Consider the following 16,296-nt stretch of genomic DNA (forward strand, 5'->3'; position numbering starts at 1 on the left):
ACAAAATAAAAATTGAGCAAAACATAACAAGAACAACCTGGGAATTTGCCAGAATATAAACATTCACTCATGACTGTGTTCTCCAGTTTTGCATTTATGTTTTTTTTTGTCTAAGAGAAAATATGTTTGTCTACAGCAATGGCTAAATGCTGTATTTTGTTACAATTATTTTCTGTCTGTCTGTATCTTTCTGTAGGCTATAGTGTACGCAAATCACAAAGATGCATCTGGCACCTAACCAATATTAAAGATGTCATGGGTACTAGAAGACATTTCATCAGACCAACACAAAAACCAGTTAGCATACGTCCAAAACCAGACACACTGCTAGTAATTTTATTAATAAAAGATTGTGTCCAAATAGAACAGTATTAGGTCTAACCCCAGTTAAAAGAAGATGGTTCCTTTGTGTAAAAATTACATATTTGCTGCAGCAACCTTTCAGTCAAAGTTGTGGCCTTCTCAATTTTCCTAGTGGAACTGCTCTCTCTCTTTGCTATATCTTCTGGTCCTCTTTATACATCACTGGGTCACATGAGAGCTAGAGGGAGATCTTTCCCAGGAATTTTTCAGATGCTTCCAACATGCAGCACCAGGAACTTTTCAGTATGGTTTCTAGTGATTTTGCTTGTGTTCACAGGTCTTCACTGGTGTCCATTGGAAAATTAAAAATACCAATACACAAATACAAGGCAAAAGAGTTTAAATATAATGCATGTTCTACCACATCTGTACTGGTACTGAATTTGCAACACATTTCACGTTTCACAGAATTCACCCACCCTTTCAGTGCTTCTTTACAACCAATTGGATATTAAGCTTCCTTTTGTAAGAACAACAGTTAAGTGGATGATGCATTTGGTCATAACTTAGCTCAATCATTTTCCTCTTTAAATAGTAAATTTCTTATTATGAAATCTATCAGTTTTCTTGACACATTTTAAATAGGTTTATTGACATGGGTGCCAACTTGTCATAAATAATGTGGGGGCAAAAAATTATAGGCTACAACATATACAGTATAATAATCAAAAAGCAACAATATTAATAATCCTTAAACTAGTTTTGCAAAGGAGACACAAATGGTACAAAATAATATTAAACAATCAATACATCAACAGGAATACAAATATTCACTTTGAATAAGGATCTCTCAAATGCTTTTACATTAAATTGTGTGTTAAAACTCTGTAAATATCATCCTTCATTGTTCACCACCTCCTATGACTTGATAAATTATACTCTTCACATTTGCTCCACGCTAAAATAGTTCTCCATAATCAGTCTCTTGCTGAAAAAACTCCAACACTGTGCATTGATTGGTTGGTGATATTACATTTTTTGCATATGAAGAATCATATACAGTAAACAGAAATTATACGTAAGTGTTTCAAGATAATCATTATATTTCAATTTCTTTCAATTTTCTAATTATATTAGGTTATTATTCCCAGCGTCAAAAATTAATTTATATGTTTATAGGTCTGCATAGTAAGATTATGATTACGTTGTCATCATCACTGTAATTTAGTTAGGCTGGTGGGTTAAATAGAAAGTCTTTTAACAGAAATGTGAAATGCAAAAATGAAAGAAATATAAACCCAATTACTATGTGTTTTATGAAATGAGTATATTTTTCTGAGAAAATCTTGCCAAGTGTCCACAGATGTCTATGTGCAGTTCCAGCATTAATAATTCCACCGAAATTGTGTTCTGTAAACAATTGGCAGTTTGCATGTAGCTGGTATTTATGGTTGGCAATATATTGATCCCGACTATTCTGCAAAAATGGTCTGATCAGATCTGCAACTATAATTGCTACTATTTCTTATAATAATGGGGCCATACTAGTCACTACACTTGTTCCCTTATTCCCACAATAACTAGATAACAAGGTTATAATAGCAGTTAAACATTATGATTATACAAGATTGATACATCCATACATATTTCACAAACACATGATGAAACAGACAACACTAGTGACAATTATCAGTCCAACAAATACAGTATTATTTCCTGAAATATGACCATTCCATCTGTAAGCAGATGAAGCACAGTTGACTACTATGTAAAAGATGAAGATGTTTCTCATGAAAAAAAACAGTTTATTCTCTATTGTCTCTTCCTAGTCTGTCTCTTTGTGATGGGTAGCAATCCATCTGTAGATGGTGCAGAACAGGCCTCCATTCCGGTAGGTTGTATTTCCTATGGTAGAAAAAGTTTCTCTCACTCCTCAGATGATGAGGTTCTCTGGATTTGAAAATCCATTCTCTACTCTAGACTTCCTGTGTTTTTTACAGGGAGATGCTGGATATATTGGGAAAAGGATGCTAAGAACAGAGCTGCCAGGCAAGAGGAAAAGAGGAAGGCCTAAGAGAAGGTTTATGGATGTGGTGAGAGAGGACATGCAGGTGATGGGGGTAACAGAGCAAGATGTAGAGGACAGCAAGATATGGAACAAGATGATCTGCGGTGGCAACCCCTAACGGGAGCAGCCTAAAGAAGAAGAAGAAGAAGAAGCAATAATAACCTCCACTTTTTCGCAATTACATACAGACAAACTAGGAGACAAAAAATACGGGATGAAGACAATACTTAAGAGAACTCTGATGTAACACATCTATGATGTCACATCTGTATGATGAACTATTTTTTATTAATATTGCAGAATCAGGATAGATGTTGGTACATAGTCATATTGGTTTTGAACCAAGTAAAATGAATTTGAACAGTCAAACAAAAAAATCAAAATGGAATATGAGCCAAAAATTAGAATTGAGTTACTTTTAGCTACAGTCTGAATTTTAACTTAAGCATCCAGTAGCAACATATGGACTCAAATATTGCTAGTGTGAATTTCTCAATTCATTTTTACTGCTGCAGCTTTTCTCTGGCATTGCTCCAACTAACCCCACTTAATGATGAGAGGCAGCTACCCCTAGTTCCCTACCCAAATATGGTGCCTGTGTTTATATGTTAATAGGGCCATTAGTTAACCTTGCAATACAATGACACTAATTTAAATAAACCAAATATGCTAGACTTACACATACATCATTGTCTGCATCATGTATGATAGGTTCACTTAGTATATTCATGTCAATGCATTTTACTTGTAGCTTTCATGATGTTTTGTTTGCCTGACCTGAGAGCTTTGCAGCTTTAAAGTCATATGTGAACACCTAGATTGTTCCCAAGAATTGCATTAACTGTATAATATGGCGAACTGAATTTTCCAAAATGCTTCATACTGACTCTGCTCGCATGTTTCCTTGACCTAGCAGTTTACCAGTAAACTCTTTGTAGATTCAAAATGTGTGAACTAAGGTTGCTAAAATAAAAGATCTAATAACTTTGTACAGTTTCAAGTGATTGCTGAGCAGCTAACTTTGCTAAGCAAATGAGAGTCAAGGTTGAACAGAAGTACTTGCGAGCAGTCAGTGTATACATTATCAGGATGTGCATGTCTTAAAATTAAAACAGTGAGACATCTTTGAAAAAAATACCACCACCATCTGGTGTAGCTGTACATGAGGTACTAAACAAAATATTTACAAAGAACATCCCTTTTTTTCACAGTGAATCATTGCAGAAATTAATTAAGAGTGATTTAATCTTAAAGACGTATAAGGTTCATGGGCAGCAGCTTCCTCTTCAGACCAGATAAGCTACCACTCGGAACAGGAATAGCATCAGGCTCATCAATGCCAGAAAATAAATTGGCTTCAATCATGTATTTATCCAAAACAGAAACTGCAGGACAATCATTAACATCCTAAACAAAAACTGCTTCATAAAAATGTCCTTGCAAGCTAAAACGTATAACACAATTTTCATTATCCACCACTCCTTTACATTTCTGAATATGCTTTTGCATTATGGAAATGTGGAGCATTTGTGCTTATCTTGCCAGCATTGGAACCAAGGCAGTAACCAAACCTGGACAGGATATCAGTTCATTGTAAGATACACTCTTACACACACTCACACCAATACTACATCAGGGTTGTCAATTAATCTAACACATCTCTTTGTTATGCGAGAGGAAGCCCAGTTCCTTTAAGGAAAACGATATGAGAAACTAATACCAGATTCCTGGAACTGTGTAGTAGCGTTGCTATCAACTATATTAGCTGTTGTCATCAACATGAAGCTTGTTGTGATAAGTACGAACAAAACTATCAAGGAAAACTGCATGATCAGCCCTCCTACTTTGGTGTCCGTGATATCCCATCATTATATGTTGGGAGGTGTTTCGTGAGCAAGGAGGCCGTAGTATGTTGTAATAAAATGTGATTTGATTTGAATTACTGATATGTTAATTATAACAATACTAGCTGTGTAAGCCCGTGCTGTAAAAAGCACGGGTCCTAGAAACTATTGAAATCGTCAGAAAAAAAATTGAAATGTAGAGATGTCAGGTAATTGAAAGGAACTACTCTGGGCATCTCTCTCCTAGGAGGTTTCTTGTTGCTGACATGCTTGCATCGTTTTTGTGCATTAGCGGCTATGTGACTGTCTTTCTTCAAAAGTTATCTTTTGCCGATGTGGTCGCCTCGCTTCTGTATTAGCTGCTAAGTGAGTGACTCTTTCTTCAGAGGTTTCACTTTGCTGACATGCTGACCTTGCTTGTGTATCCTCGGAGGCAGAGCCCTTACCCCAACTCCACCTCTCACTTCCAGGCCGGACAGACACCCACACTTCCACGCGTAGATGTTTCTACGTAAGATTATTAAAAGATGGAGTTATATACATTTGAAACTAAAAGAAGATAAGGAGACATTGTCAGAAATAAGCAAAGAATGTCATTAAGCTATTTCAGTAAACACTGGACAAACAATAGACAAAAATGTATGTGAAAAATGAAAAGAACATGATCAAGAAATATAAAAACCCAAAAACAATCCATGTTACCACGCAACTATGTGAGAGGTGTAATCAGAGCCATGCACCCACTGGCACTCTTGAGGCAGCATTTCAAATCACTTAGATTATTAATCAGAGAAAACATGCATGTAAAATATTTATAGCAGCATAAATGTGTCTTTGGCCAGAGGCAAGAAAAGCAGCACCTGCCAGCCAGAGACATTCTACAAGTGACTTTTACACTTTTGTTCAAATAGTGAATGGGCCAGAAGTTTTTGCCAAACATGAAAATACACTGAAAATATTAAACTACTTACAACCAAATGTTATCCCTATATTAAAAGTGGAAGTGGGTAAAACCCAAAGTTTTCTGTCAACATATTGCTTTTTGAACATAAGTCTAATATATTAAATTATTGTTCATTTTTGGAGGAGCATTATAGGTGAAGAAGAAATCAAAATACATAGCATTAAGCAATAATAAATATTAAGATTGCTAAAGGGTAGCCACACTAGTCAGTAGTGCTATTTAACAGCTCCAGAATTACAGATTTGTTTCCCAGCCCACTCCCTGCCTGTGTGCACTTTAGAATATCCTTTCTCTGCATTTGCCTTGGTTTTCTCCATGTATTGCAGTATGCACACACAAAGATGTGCAGGTTAGGCAGATTAGCAGATTTAAATATATCTAAATGTATCCAAAGTTGAGCAAGAGCGTGTGCCCTGTGTTGGAAACACATCCCATGTGAGCTGATACCCAGTTTATGACATAAACTGCAGGGATAGGATCCTGCACCTCCTGGTCCCATATTGGGATAAGTGATTTTGAAAATGAATGAAATACCAAGTAAGAAAGAAGAAAACTAATTGCAGTCAATCATTCCATAGTCTCACATAATACTGCATCAGGCATATTGAGTTTTCTGTCACCACCAGCTTATACATTTCAGTCATACTGTTGCTTAAATACTATAGGGTGCTTTTTTTTTTTGGTTACAATTTGTTTCTCTACAGTTATGGATTTTTATATTATTGAAGAAGTTAAATAAACTACAGGACTCGGCACCAGCTGTTAGTTGCATAAAAATAATTGAAATAATTTAATTTTATGAGAGGTGCCCTGTCTTGGCCATGCCTGCCACTCCCACTACCTGCTCTTGGTAACTGATAATGACACTGTTTGATTTTTGCCCTTCACCTTGCTATGTTTACTCTTCTTTTTTAGACCTTTGCTTTCAAATATATTTTTTCTCAACTATTTTTTATGTATTGTTGATTGTTATTTTACATTTTGACTTTTAGTTGCAACTGAAGATATCCTCGCTAATTTCCTAATTCCTATGTTTATCTCATTGTATGACATTCTTTTCCCTATTTTAGAGTATCTGCATGTTCTTACCTTAATTTTGCATTTAAACATATAGCTAGTGACATTTTCCTTGTGCTTGTGCCGGTAGAACTTCTCCATGGAATTTTTAAACCAAGGGCTGCAGCAAAAGTAAAATATTGACTAAATAGAAGTGTGTGCAGATTTAATGTAGCATGATATCTGCCTACCGCAAACATAAAAGTAAGAGTCACCAGAATACATTTGTTGTGCAAGCTTAACATGGAATGGAACAAGCAGTTCCAGAGTGCTTTGCAAAGTTAAGAGGGAGAAGTTCTAAATTATTGCCTGACTATACAATAGTTGACATGGAAATGTAGTAAACAAAGTAGCATCGCGCCTTGGTTGAGCCTCAGCCCTTGGATGTTCCCCCATGTTCAGCTTGCCCTTACTCCTGCCCTTCTCATTCTGTTTCCTGGCATCTCTGTCTCAGTATCAGTTATATCTAGTTTAGAAATAAATTTTTTTTTTTTTGGATTTGGAATTTTTTCTGAGTATTGAATTGATTTCTGGATTTTTGCCTTCTGTTTCTGGATATTGAAACCTTTGCACATGTGTTGCTCGTGTACTGCAATTCTTAATTTTGTACCTGCTTTAGGAGTAGTTCCCAGAGAAACAAGGTTAACAAATTCTATGTCAAATTTAAAGTCTTTAAAGCCCCCAAACCTACTTATCCTTAAAAAGCACATGTTGCTGTTAGAGCCTGCGTGCTGTTGCCTAATTATGATAAGCCAAATTAATATTTAGTGACATCTCAAAATGAATTTTATATCTTGTTTCCAGATATCTCTAAATATGTTCCTTCACATTTTAACATATCTGACATAAATTTTGAGACAAGCTATCTCAATTATATTTTCAGGCATCTCAAAATAACTGCCTGTGCATTTCAAGATATCTCATCTACATTTTCTGGTATCTCAGATCGACTTTACATACATTTTAAGATATCTGAAATTAATTCTGATTTTGATTCTTTCAAAATCACTTCCTGTAAAATTTGTAATTCTTTAAGCTGGACAACATGTCTATTTTAAGATAAATAGAAATGTATTTGAGATATCACAAAACATTAAATTTTATCTGCCACAAATCTGGCCAAGTCCATATACTACTCTGGTTCATTTGTAATGTTTCAGTTGATTCTAGAGCTGGGGTGACAAACTTAGTTTTGTTGAGAGCCAAAAATAACACTTACCTGATGCTGGCCAGAATATATCAACAAACAACTATTGCCACATTTTCTTTACATCAAAACACACAAATAAATTTCTTTTCTTCACAATCATATACTCACGTCTGTCTTGTAACTGTCTTCTCTCTTTATCAGCTGTTCTTTTCTTGGCCATTGCAGTGGGTTAGGAAAGATACCAGCAGCCATGGAAAAAGTAGAAAAAAATTATACCAGCTCCAGGGCCAGCTCTAATGTTTTTGCTGCCTCAGTCAAAGCTGTAAATGTTCCCTTTCCTGTCCCCTTACCCCATTTTTAATGAATGATGACAAAGAAAACTAACTGTTTTCAACAGATTCTAAGTAATTGAATACAAATTTGACTTGGCATTTTAGAAAATGAGTATGTTTCATTTGCAAAATGTGTAAATGCAAATAATATATAAATATAATGATATCATAATGGGTAGGTCAATTGATAGATGGTAGTTCCATTTTACAAACAGATTATCAGTTTTAAAAAGTAAAAAATAATGTTTAATTAAAAAGGGCATACATGACAGCTACTTGGTATGATGGTTTTTTATATAAGTTACAAAATTTGTTCAAATTAATACTGTGATATAATAATAATAATAATAATAATAATAATTTTAAAAGGTAAAACATAAATATATTATATATACAGTTCAAGAAATGCTAAGGTTGTTAAGTGTTTGCAGACTAGTTCATTGTGCAGAATTCCAGCCTTGGAGTATTTTGCTTCCTCATATTTTGAGGATGCATAGTGGGAACATAAGAGATTCTAAAATCACTTCTAGTGGCAGGCCACTATGTTTAAAAAATAAAGAAAAAAAGAGAATAATCTATGTACTGTACAAGAACTGTATGTATCTAAAATCTGCATCAAGCCAATAACAAAATAAGGGTGGAAGAGAAGACAAAGGACACAGTAGTAAAACAAAAACAAAAAAAACTACCAACTTGCATCTGGAATAAAGGAAGTTCAGCTAAAGAGTGCCTATGTGAAGCTTAATACATTGCACCTTTGGATTTGGAAGACCACCCATAAAGGGTGCTCTGGTCAGTGTATAAAGTCGAGAGTGGCAGTCTGGACACAGGCGAGAATTTGTTACTAAAGCAAAGTCCATCCGATTACCATGGGATTATTCTGGGCATCATGATCGATGGCACCTTAAAAAACGACATAGACTATTGAGAATGCACTGGTTATGGAGCACACAGACCACATTTGGAGTTGGTCAGAAATAGACTACGATCACATTTAACATGAGTGGAAATGCAAATGCATTTTCTATCCACATATAACAGTCAAGTGAAGATAAAGAGAAAAGATTCGTGTTGGGCAGCAGCAGTGAGGTAAGCAGCAGAAGGACCGGTAGCCTGCAGTGACTCCTGTGCAGCTTTAAAATGTGAATGCAGCAACATGTTTAAAGTTGAGCTAGCATTTGCTTCATGAGACGGTCACAACTTTTGTATCTTTTTAAAACAATTAAGTTTTTTATAGCAGTGTAGAGTCTCGCCTTCTTTTCATGTCCTCTTTTTGGGTCATTATGAGCATCCCATTTTCATTCTAATTACAGGTTAGTCGCTGCTGTATGTTGTGCTTTGTATACCCATGACAACAACTAGCAAGGCATTTGAGTTCCAAGTGTAAATGTCATTTATTTACAGATAGAATCTATATATGAAATTCATACAAAAAAGAATTTTTGAGAAAACATGTTTTGAATACTGATGACACATTAAAAAAAGTCCCAAGATCTGTAACCAGGCCTGCATCTTGTTGTAGACTGTCAACCATTCCAACTAGATTAGTATCACCTGCAGACTTAATCAGCTTGTTCCTTACATTTGAATCAAGATCATTTAGGTTTATTTGAAAAAGCAGTAGTCCCTAGCACTGATCCCTGATAGACACCACTTGTGACATTCAATTCGGTAGAAGTACCTTCCACCATAAGCCTTTGTTTTCTGTGTTTAAGTCAATTTTGTACCTATCTAAACACAGTGCTTTGGACTCCTTGTTCATTTATTTGGATGCCTAGTCAGATGGTTTTGATCAGGGTAGTCACAGTTGTTTGGTCGCCACTAACATGTCTATTGTATTTGTCTGATAACTTAGCTTTTAGTAACTAAATGAGGATTACTTACACTTGAGATCAGCTTCTGACTATTAGGATTAGACTTCATTCAGCATCATGCAGATAAGGGCACTTACATGTGGAATGACGATTTATGTACCCCCCGATGCAAATGGATACACCAGGACAGGTAGCGCACACCTGAAGCAGAGGAGGGACAAGCTTGCAGGGTCTTTTGTGTATTTCACGAGCCTCCTCCTGATCTGTTTTTATCTAGTTAAATGCCCTACCAGAGCTGGAAGACTTTGAATCACTACTGCACTATACAGGATGCATACCAGGCTTTACCTTGTACACCACTTGGTAATTCTTACCATGTTATGCTACAGTTGCTAGCCACTTGTAAGGAAGGGCTTAAACCAGCCAAACTTTAATGAAATCTATACATTCATGGACTGCTGAGTCAGCTGAAACATTACAAAATTGTTTCGATTGGAATGATTGATATGCATTCTAAAATGCTTGTGAAAACATTCATGAGCTGACTGACACTTTTCCATCTTATATTAGCTTCTGTGAAGAGGTTTGCATTTTTAGTAAAGCTATTGATTTATAACAGTGGAAGAAAGGAACAAGACAGCTCTCACGGTGTCTGATTGTTGTGGGTGAGACTGAATAAGGACCAGCAGACTTTTTGCAGTTCTGTTTTGCTAACAACTTCCAGACACCATAATCCTTGATACAAAAGAAGGAAGAGGCTTTTGAGATTAAGTTATTGGTATCAGAACCACTTCAGGATGAAAGGAACAAAGGGATTGTTGATACTCAGTTCCTTGTTGTTATAAAACTTAGTAAGCTTTTCAGGGAGGGAAGAATGTGAGTGGGCGCTAGGAGATATCTTTTCATAACTAGTAATACATTGAAGACTCTTCCATACAAAGAAGCTCCAGTTTACTTTTTTGTTTCAATTTATAAATATGATTGTATTGCTAAGTCAATTCATGGCCAGTATGTAGGCTTCCTTTCATGTAGTTTTATGGGATATTTCCTTTGCTTGGCAAAGAACCATTAGTGATTTGGTGGACCAAGGCTTTCCATTTCAAGACAGTGAAGAGAAAAAGTAAATATTGATCTGTTTTAACACATAATTCTGTCTCCTAACTTCTCCTTTTTATGCCCTTGAAATGACTCTACCAGCCTTCGAGTTCCTTTCTCTTGCCCTTCCCATTGTTGATGAAGATCACGTGAACAACCAATAGAGGGTGCATGTGGAACCTATCTCGTTCACAAAGCTGTGACAGGGTTTGAATGGATAACCAGTACGTTTTGCATGCAAAACTGATATAGTACACACATAAAACCAGTATGTTACGCTCATGAAACTGGCATGGCACAAATCTAAAACCAATACAATTCTAATATGTAATCGAAATTTTACATACATAAAATCAATAGAGTTCATAGGCGAGACTGATATATTACCCATGTGAAACCAGTATAAGACATGTAAAAACCAACATATTGCATACACAAAAACATTGCTAGACCAGCACATCAGTAGTAAGCTTATGAACACAAGCCATATAGTTCAAATGCAAACCTACAGCATTTGAGCGTAAACCATTGCAGTTTACTCAGAAACCAATAACAAACGCAGTTAAACCGGTTATACACAATTGCGAATCAATATAATTTATATGCAAATCAGTAGTATACCTATACAAACCCACGTAGTTCTCACACAAACTGATATATTTCATATGAATGAAACCAGTATTGTACGCATACAAACCAATGAAGTATGTATGGAAACTTATAGTAAATACTCATAAATCAATAGTATTCACCTGAAAACCAATGCATTACACACAAAAGTATATGCTTTATGGCCTGTTTGACTCCTCATAAGTTTGTTTGCTTGATGATTTTTTTTTACATTCTAACACTTATTTTCAAGTAGATATCTGTTTGCCTGCAGAGTTAGACTGAACTGCCAGCTAACTCAATATTATTTTATGGTAACATTCTACATTTCACTTGGACTCATTAGAATTCAGCGATCAGAAACATTTGTCTAGAAAGGTTTAACATTTTTTGTTATTAATAAATTGATATTATATTATTATGTATTTATTAGGGCGGCACGGTGGCGCAGTGGGTAGCGCTGCTGCCTCGCAGTTGGGAGATCTGGGGACCCGGGTTCGCTTCCCGGGTCCGCCCTGCGTGGAGTTTGCATGTTCTCCCCGTGTCTGCGTGGGTTTCCTCCGGGCGCTCCGGTTTCCTCCCACAGTCCAAAGACATGCAGGTTAGGTGGATTGGCGATTCTAAATTGGCCCTAGTGTATGCTTGGTGTGTGGGTGTGTTTGTGTGTGTCCTGCGGTGGGTTGGCACCCTGCCCGGGATTGGTTCCCTGCCTTGTGCCCTGTGTTGGCTGGGATTGGCTCCAGCAGACCCCCGTGACCCTGTGTTCGGATTCAGCGGGTTGGAAAATGGATGGATGGATGGATGTATTTATTAATAATCCTATTTTTTTCTGTATTCAATTTGATTTGGTGGGGTACATGTGTTTTTAACTTTCTTCTAGGCTCTGAATCCTTTACCTCACTCTTTAGTATTACTGACATCTGATCTTTAACGAGATTTGTTCTTTGCATTAGGTTTTGTATATTCATGGAAAAAATCATTTGGTCCTTTTTATTTTATTTACTTATTGAGAAACTTTGTATTTTCTTGAATACTAGTAACATTGAAATCTAAATTGTTTCAGTTTGCTCTAGTTAATTCAAAGTAGGCTCAGTATGAATAAGTGAGCACGAGCCCTGTGGAGGACTGTGGAGAGTTGATTCCTACCATGGTGTCACTTTGTGACCTTGTGTTGGAAATTCAGAAAATATATAATTTGAATGAATGGCTGGTTACATAAAATTAAAATGTCAAACATTTTAATTCACACTATGCATTGTATTTATTTTATAAATCGATGATTATGATTCAAATTGAATTTACAATTACTTTATAAATGACTGCCATGATTACCACTTTGTAAGGAATCACTAGTTTCTAATCACATTATAAGTATGTCAGTGTAAATGCATATGCTTACTGTATTTATTCATTATAATTATCACTGCGCATCTGTCTATCTCTACATATGAAACCACTAATAAAATAATCTAAACCCACCAATTATCACCAATATATTACACTGAGAACTTAAATGAAGGATGTGAAACTGAATGTTTGCAGATCTATTTACACTTTTTTTGTCTCCTCCAATCTCTGTCATGGGATACTACCAAAAACTTGCAAGGTCCCTGCATTCTGTTCTTGCTCTTCTCTCACTGTAGTTCCTTTGTATTACTATCAGTCTTACCCTCCTCATCTCCTGTTCTTTACACTTTATATTCAATTCTGCTGTAGTGCATATGATCAGGCACTACAAACTCAGCAGCCCATTTTATTTAAGCTCTTCACACTAGGGTGAAATGTCTACTCTTTGAGTGTCCCCAATAGGTTGAAATAGTTCCGTAACAGCTACAAAAAGTCTATTATGAGATAATCTAGTTTTGGTAATGTCTAAGCAACAGCTGATCCTCATATATATGTATGTGTTGTGAATTTCCCATTGGGATTAATGAAGTATCTATCTATCTATCTATCTATCTATCTATCTATCTATCTATATGAATGGTGTACCTTGTGCTGATCTTGGTTCATAGGATGGGTTGATTAGGAATAATGTTCTTATAAAGTGAATAGAAACGAATGTCTTAAAAGAAAAAGTACTCCTAAAAAAAGAGGTTCTTATATAGTTTTGGGATTTGACTATGGAAGAGAGGGGATGGGTATTTCCACACAAAAAAGTCGCCTGCCAACCCAATGAAAAGTTAGTAAAAATAAAGTTTTAGCTTATTTTGACATTTATCTGCCCTCTTTATGTATCCATATGCCCACTCAGGATAATATTCTTAATGTATTTTTATATTTTATAAAGCCAGTCATTAGTGCCTGGTTGTAATTTATTTTCAAAGTTCTAACTAACACTCAAAAATACCTGCACAAACACCAGTTGCCTTCACACCACAGATGTGCTGAATTGCAAATTTAGTCTGTCACAAAGTGTTATTACATAATGTTATTTAACTCAGTGGAACATATTTTCTTTAGTTTGCAGACTTTGAGTCCTCTCTCCATGTTAACATCACTGGTACAGAAGAAAAAGAAGACAGACAGAAGTCCTCATCTTTTGCTTGCATGACATGTTTTTCTGCAGCCCGTGAAGGCTCCCTCGAGGATGTTAAAGGTAACTGGATCTTCTCTGGAAATCATATATGTTGGATTGGAACACTGGGCATACAGACAAAGAGAGACATCTGTGTTATCCATTAGGGCTAGAGCTCTTTTTTTTTTTTTGTTAAGGTACAGTATGTCTCATTCTCTTTTCAACAGTTTGCTGTCATAGTTTAAACAAGGCCTGATTAAGCTGTAGTACTCATCAAGGAAAAATTTTATTTATAAACTTTATAAACAAAAGAAATTGAGCTAAATTAAAGCATTCTTATAAATTACTGTAAAGAATTATGCTTGTAAATTCAGATTGGCCAATTTTAATATTTACAATAAAATATTCTAAGCTATTGTGAGTTTGATCAAGAGTGGTTAGATAGCGCTGGCCAGAGATTAATTAAAGGAATGAAAAAATTAAAATGTATGCCATTTCCTGCAAGATATGTTCACTTTTTTAATAATAATGGGATGCTAGTCATCATGGTCTCTTTCAAAGATCTGAAATATTGATTGTTTACCCTCCTTTGAACACTTTCGTGATAACCATAAAGGGCAGTTTGATGTACAGCAGTACTACTGCCTCATTACATATGGTTTCAGGTCTCAGGCCTGAATCAAGACTAGAATATTATTTTTAGACTTTCTTTGTTCATGCACTTTCTTCAAGGGCTCCTTTTTCCCACAGTCCAGTGACATCCTGTCAGGTCACATTATGATTTTGATTGCTTTAGCATTGGTGGTTGAAGAGGCATGTTTGTGTACTTGTTAAGATGCACTGGCTTTCTATCCAGAAAGAGAGTCTGTCATGGCTGTGGAAAAGGTTAAAGCAAGTTTCTAAAAGGAATGGAGAATTGGGTAAAGGTGATGAAAAACAGTGAATAGAAAGTTTAGGTTAACAGATACAATCTATGCTTCTGTTTAAATTATATTAGAAAATTTGAGAACTTCACAAAAAATGACTTTTTATTACTTATCAATGAAGAACATGTACAATTACTCTTTATCTAGAGTAACAGGAATTCTTCCCCACTATCTCTTTCAATTACTATTCATGTCCCCATAATAGACAATTATTTATAGTCTCTGTAACATTCCTGCATACTGTTTATTGATATTTCCTTTTTTTAATATATTCATGTATCTTTTTATTATCCTAAATACAGTTAGCATAAATATCGAGCTGTGGTCATGGTCATAAAGGGATAATCAGTACCCTATTCAACAGTTGTCTGTAAGGGGATCAAAGGCACCCTTATCTGACAGATATCTATCTTCATTACAAAGAGAGGAACTGTTTGTTGCTAGGCTAAGGATAAAATCTTGATGCAAATTGGTTGCCTGGTTATTGTTGCCCTTAGATATGAAAAGTAGTAATCTGCAAATCCTGTGAAAGTGCTGAGATGGATGCAGATGGCTAATGCTGTCTGCCACATTACTGCACTTACCTTCATTCAGTGCGTCACTTGATGGAGGCGCTACATGGCACTCTTCTGATAAAGCTGCTGTTATTTTCATATCTCTGGAAATATGTAAATGTCTTTGTATCTGTACATTTCCTTTATTTAAACAGATAAACTGCACATACGAAGGATCACACCAGAACAAAGAAAGGATATTATCAAGGTAAGAGTATCTGACTGCTTTAACAGCCCTGCATTTGACTTAGACCTGTGTACATTACATATGATGAGGGGCAGTGGAGGTTATTCTGTTGTTCCTTGGCTTTCTAATTGAAATGCTTTACATTTTACAATCTGCATGATTTTATTACCAGTACTGTTTGCTAGTAGTGATATGTTACCCATTATCTGAAATGTTTGAAGTTTGAAACAGCAGTTCATGTTCATGTATTTGAGTACATTGTACCAATGATGAAATCTGAATCAGGATTTTTTTTAACATAAAATTATACAGATGTTCTTATTTTTTAGCAGCATGGTTTACTTTCTTATGCACAGTAATTGGGCATGTTGAAGTGCTAATCTTATTAGTCTTGCTATAATTTGCTTACTTTTTTGACTATAAAACAATTATTGTTTCTAGTTAGTTAGTCTGAGAGAAAATCAATCTTTCATCCATTTTCCAAATCAGTGACATTTTTAAGGGTAGTGGGAAGCTGGTGCTGAATCTAGCAACTTTGGGCACAAGCTAAAAACCATCACTGAACAGGTAGTATAGTATAGTATAGTATAGTATAGTATAGTATAGTATAGTATAGTATAGTATAGTATAGTATAGTATAGTATAGTATATATATATACAGAGGAAGATCATTTTCTACCTCTGGCCACATTTCTTTAGATAGATAGATAGATAGATAGATAGATAGATAGATAGATAGATAGATAGATAGATAGATAGATAGATAGATAGATAGATAGATAGATAGATAGATAGATAGATAGATAGATACTTTATTAATCCCAAGGGGAAATTCACAAATTCTTTATGGGTATATACAAGCTTGCTCATGACACC

At 35.5% G+C, this 16,296-nt stretch overlaps 1 protein-coding gene across 1 annotated transcript in view; it reads left to right on the forward strand.

Annotated features, from left to right (window-relative positions):
• Positions 1-15,384: 15,384 nt before the first annotated feature.
• The window catches only part of mrvi1 (murine retrovirus integration site 1 homolog), a 211,970-nt gene continuing 211,058 nt past the window's right edge, over positions 15,385-16,296 (forward strand). Inside the window, exon 1 of the mRNA XM_028794872.2 lies at positions 15,385-15,441. The gene's annotated coding sequence lies outside the window, so the exon portion shown is untranslated. The remainder of the gene's footprint in view (positions 15,442-16,296) is intronic.

The sequence above is a fragment of the Erpetoichthys calabaricus genome, chromosome 2, assembly GCF_900747795.2.
Source record: "Erpetoichthys calabaricus chromosome 2, fErpCal1.3, whole genome shotgun sequence".
Lineage (NCBI taxonomy): Eukaryota > Metazoa > Chordata > Cladistia > Polypteriformes > Polypteridae > Erpetoichthys > Erpetoichthys calabaricus.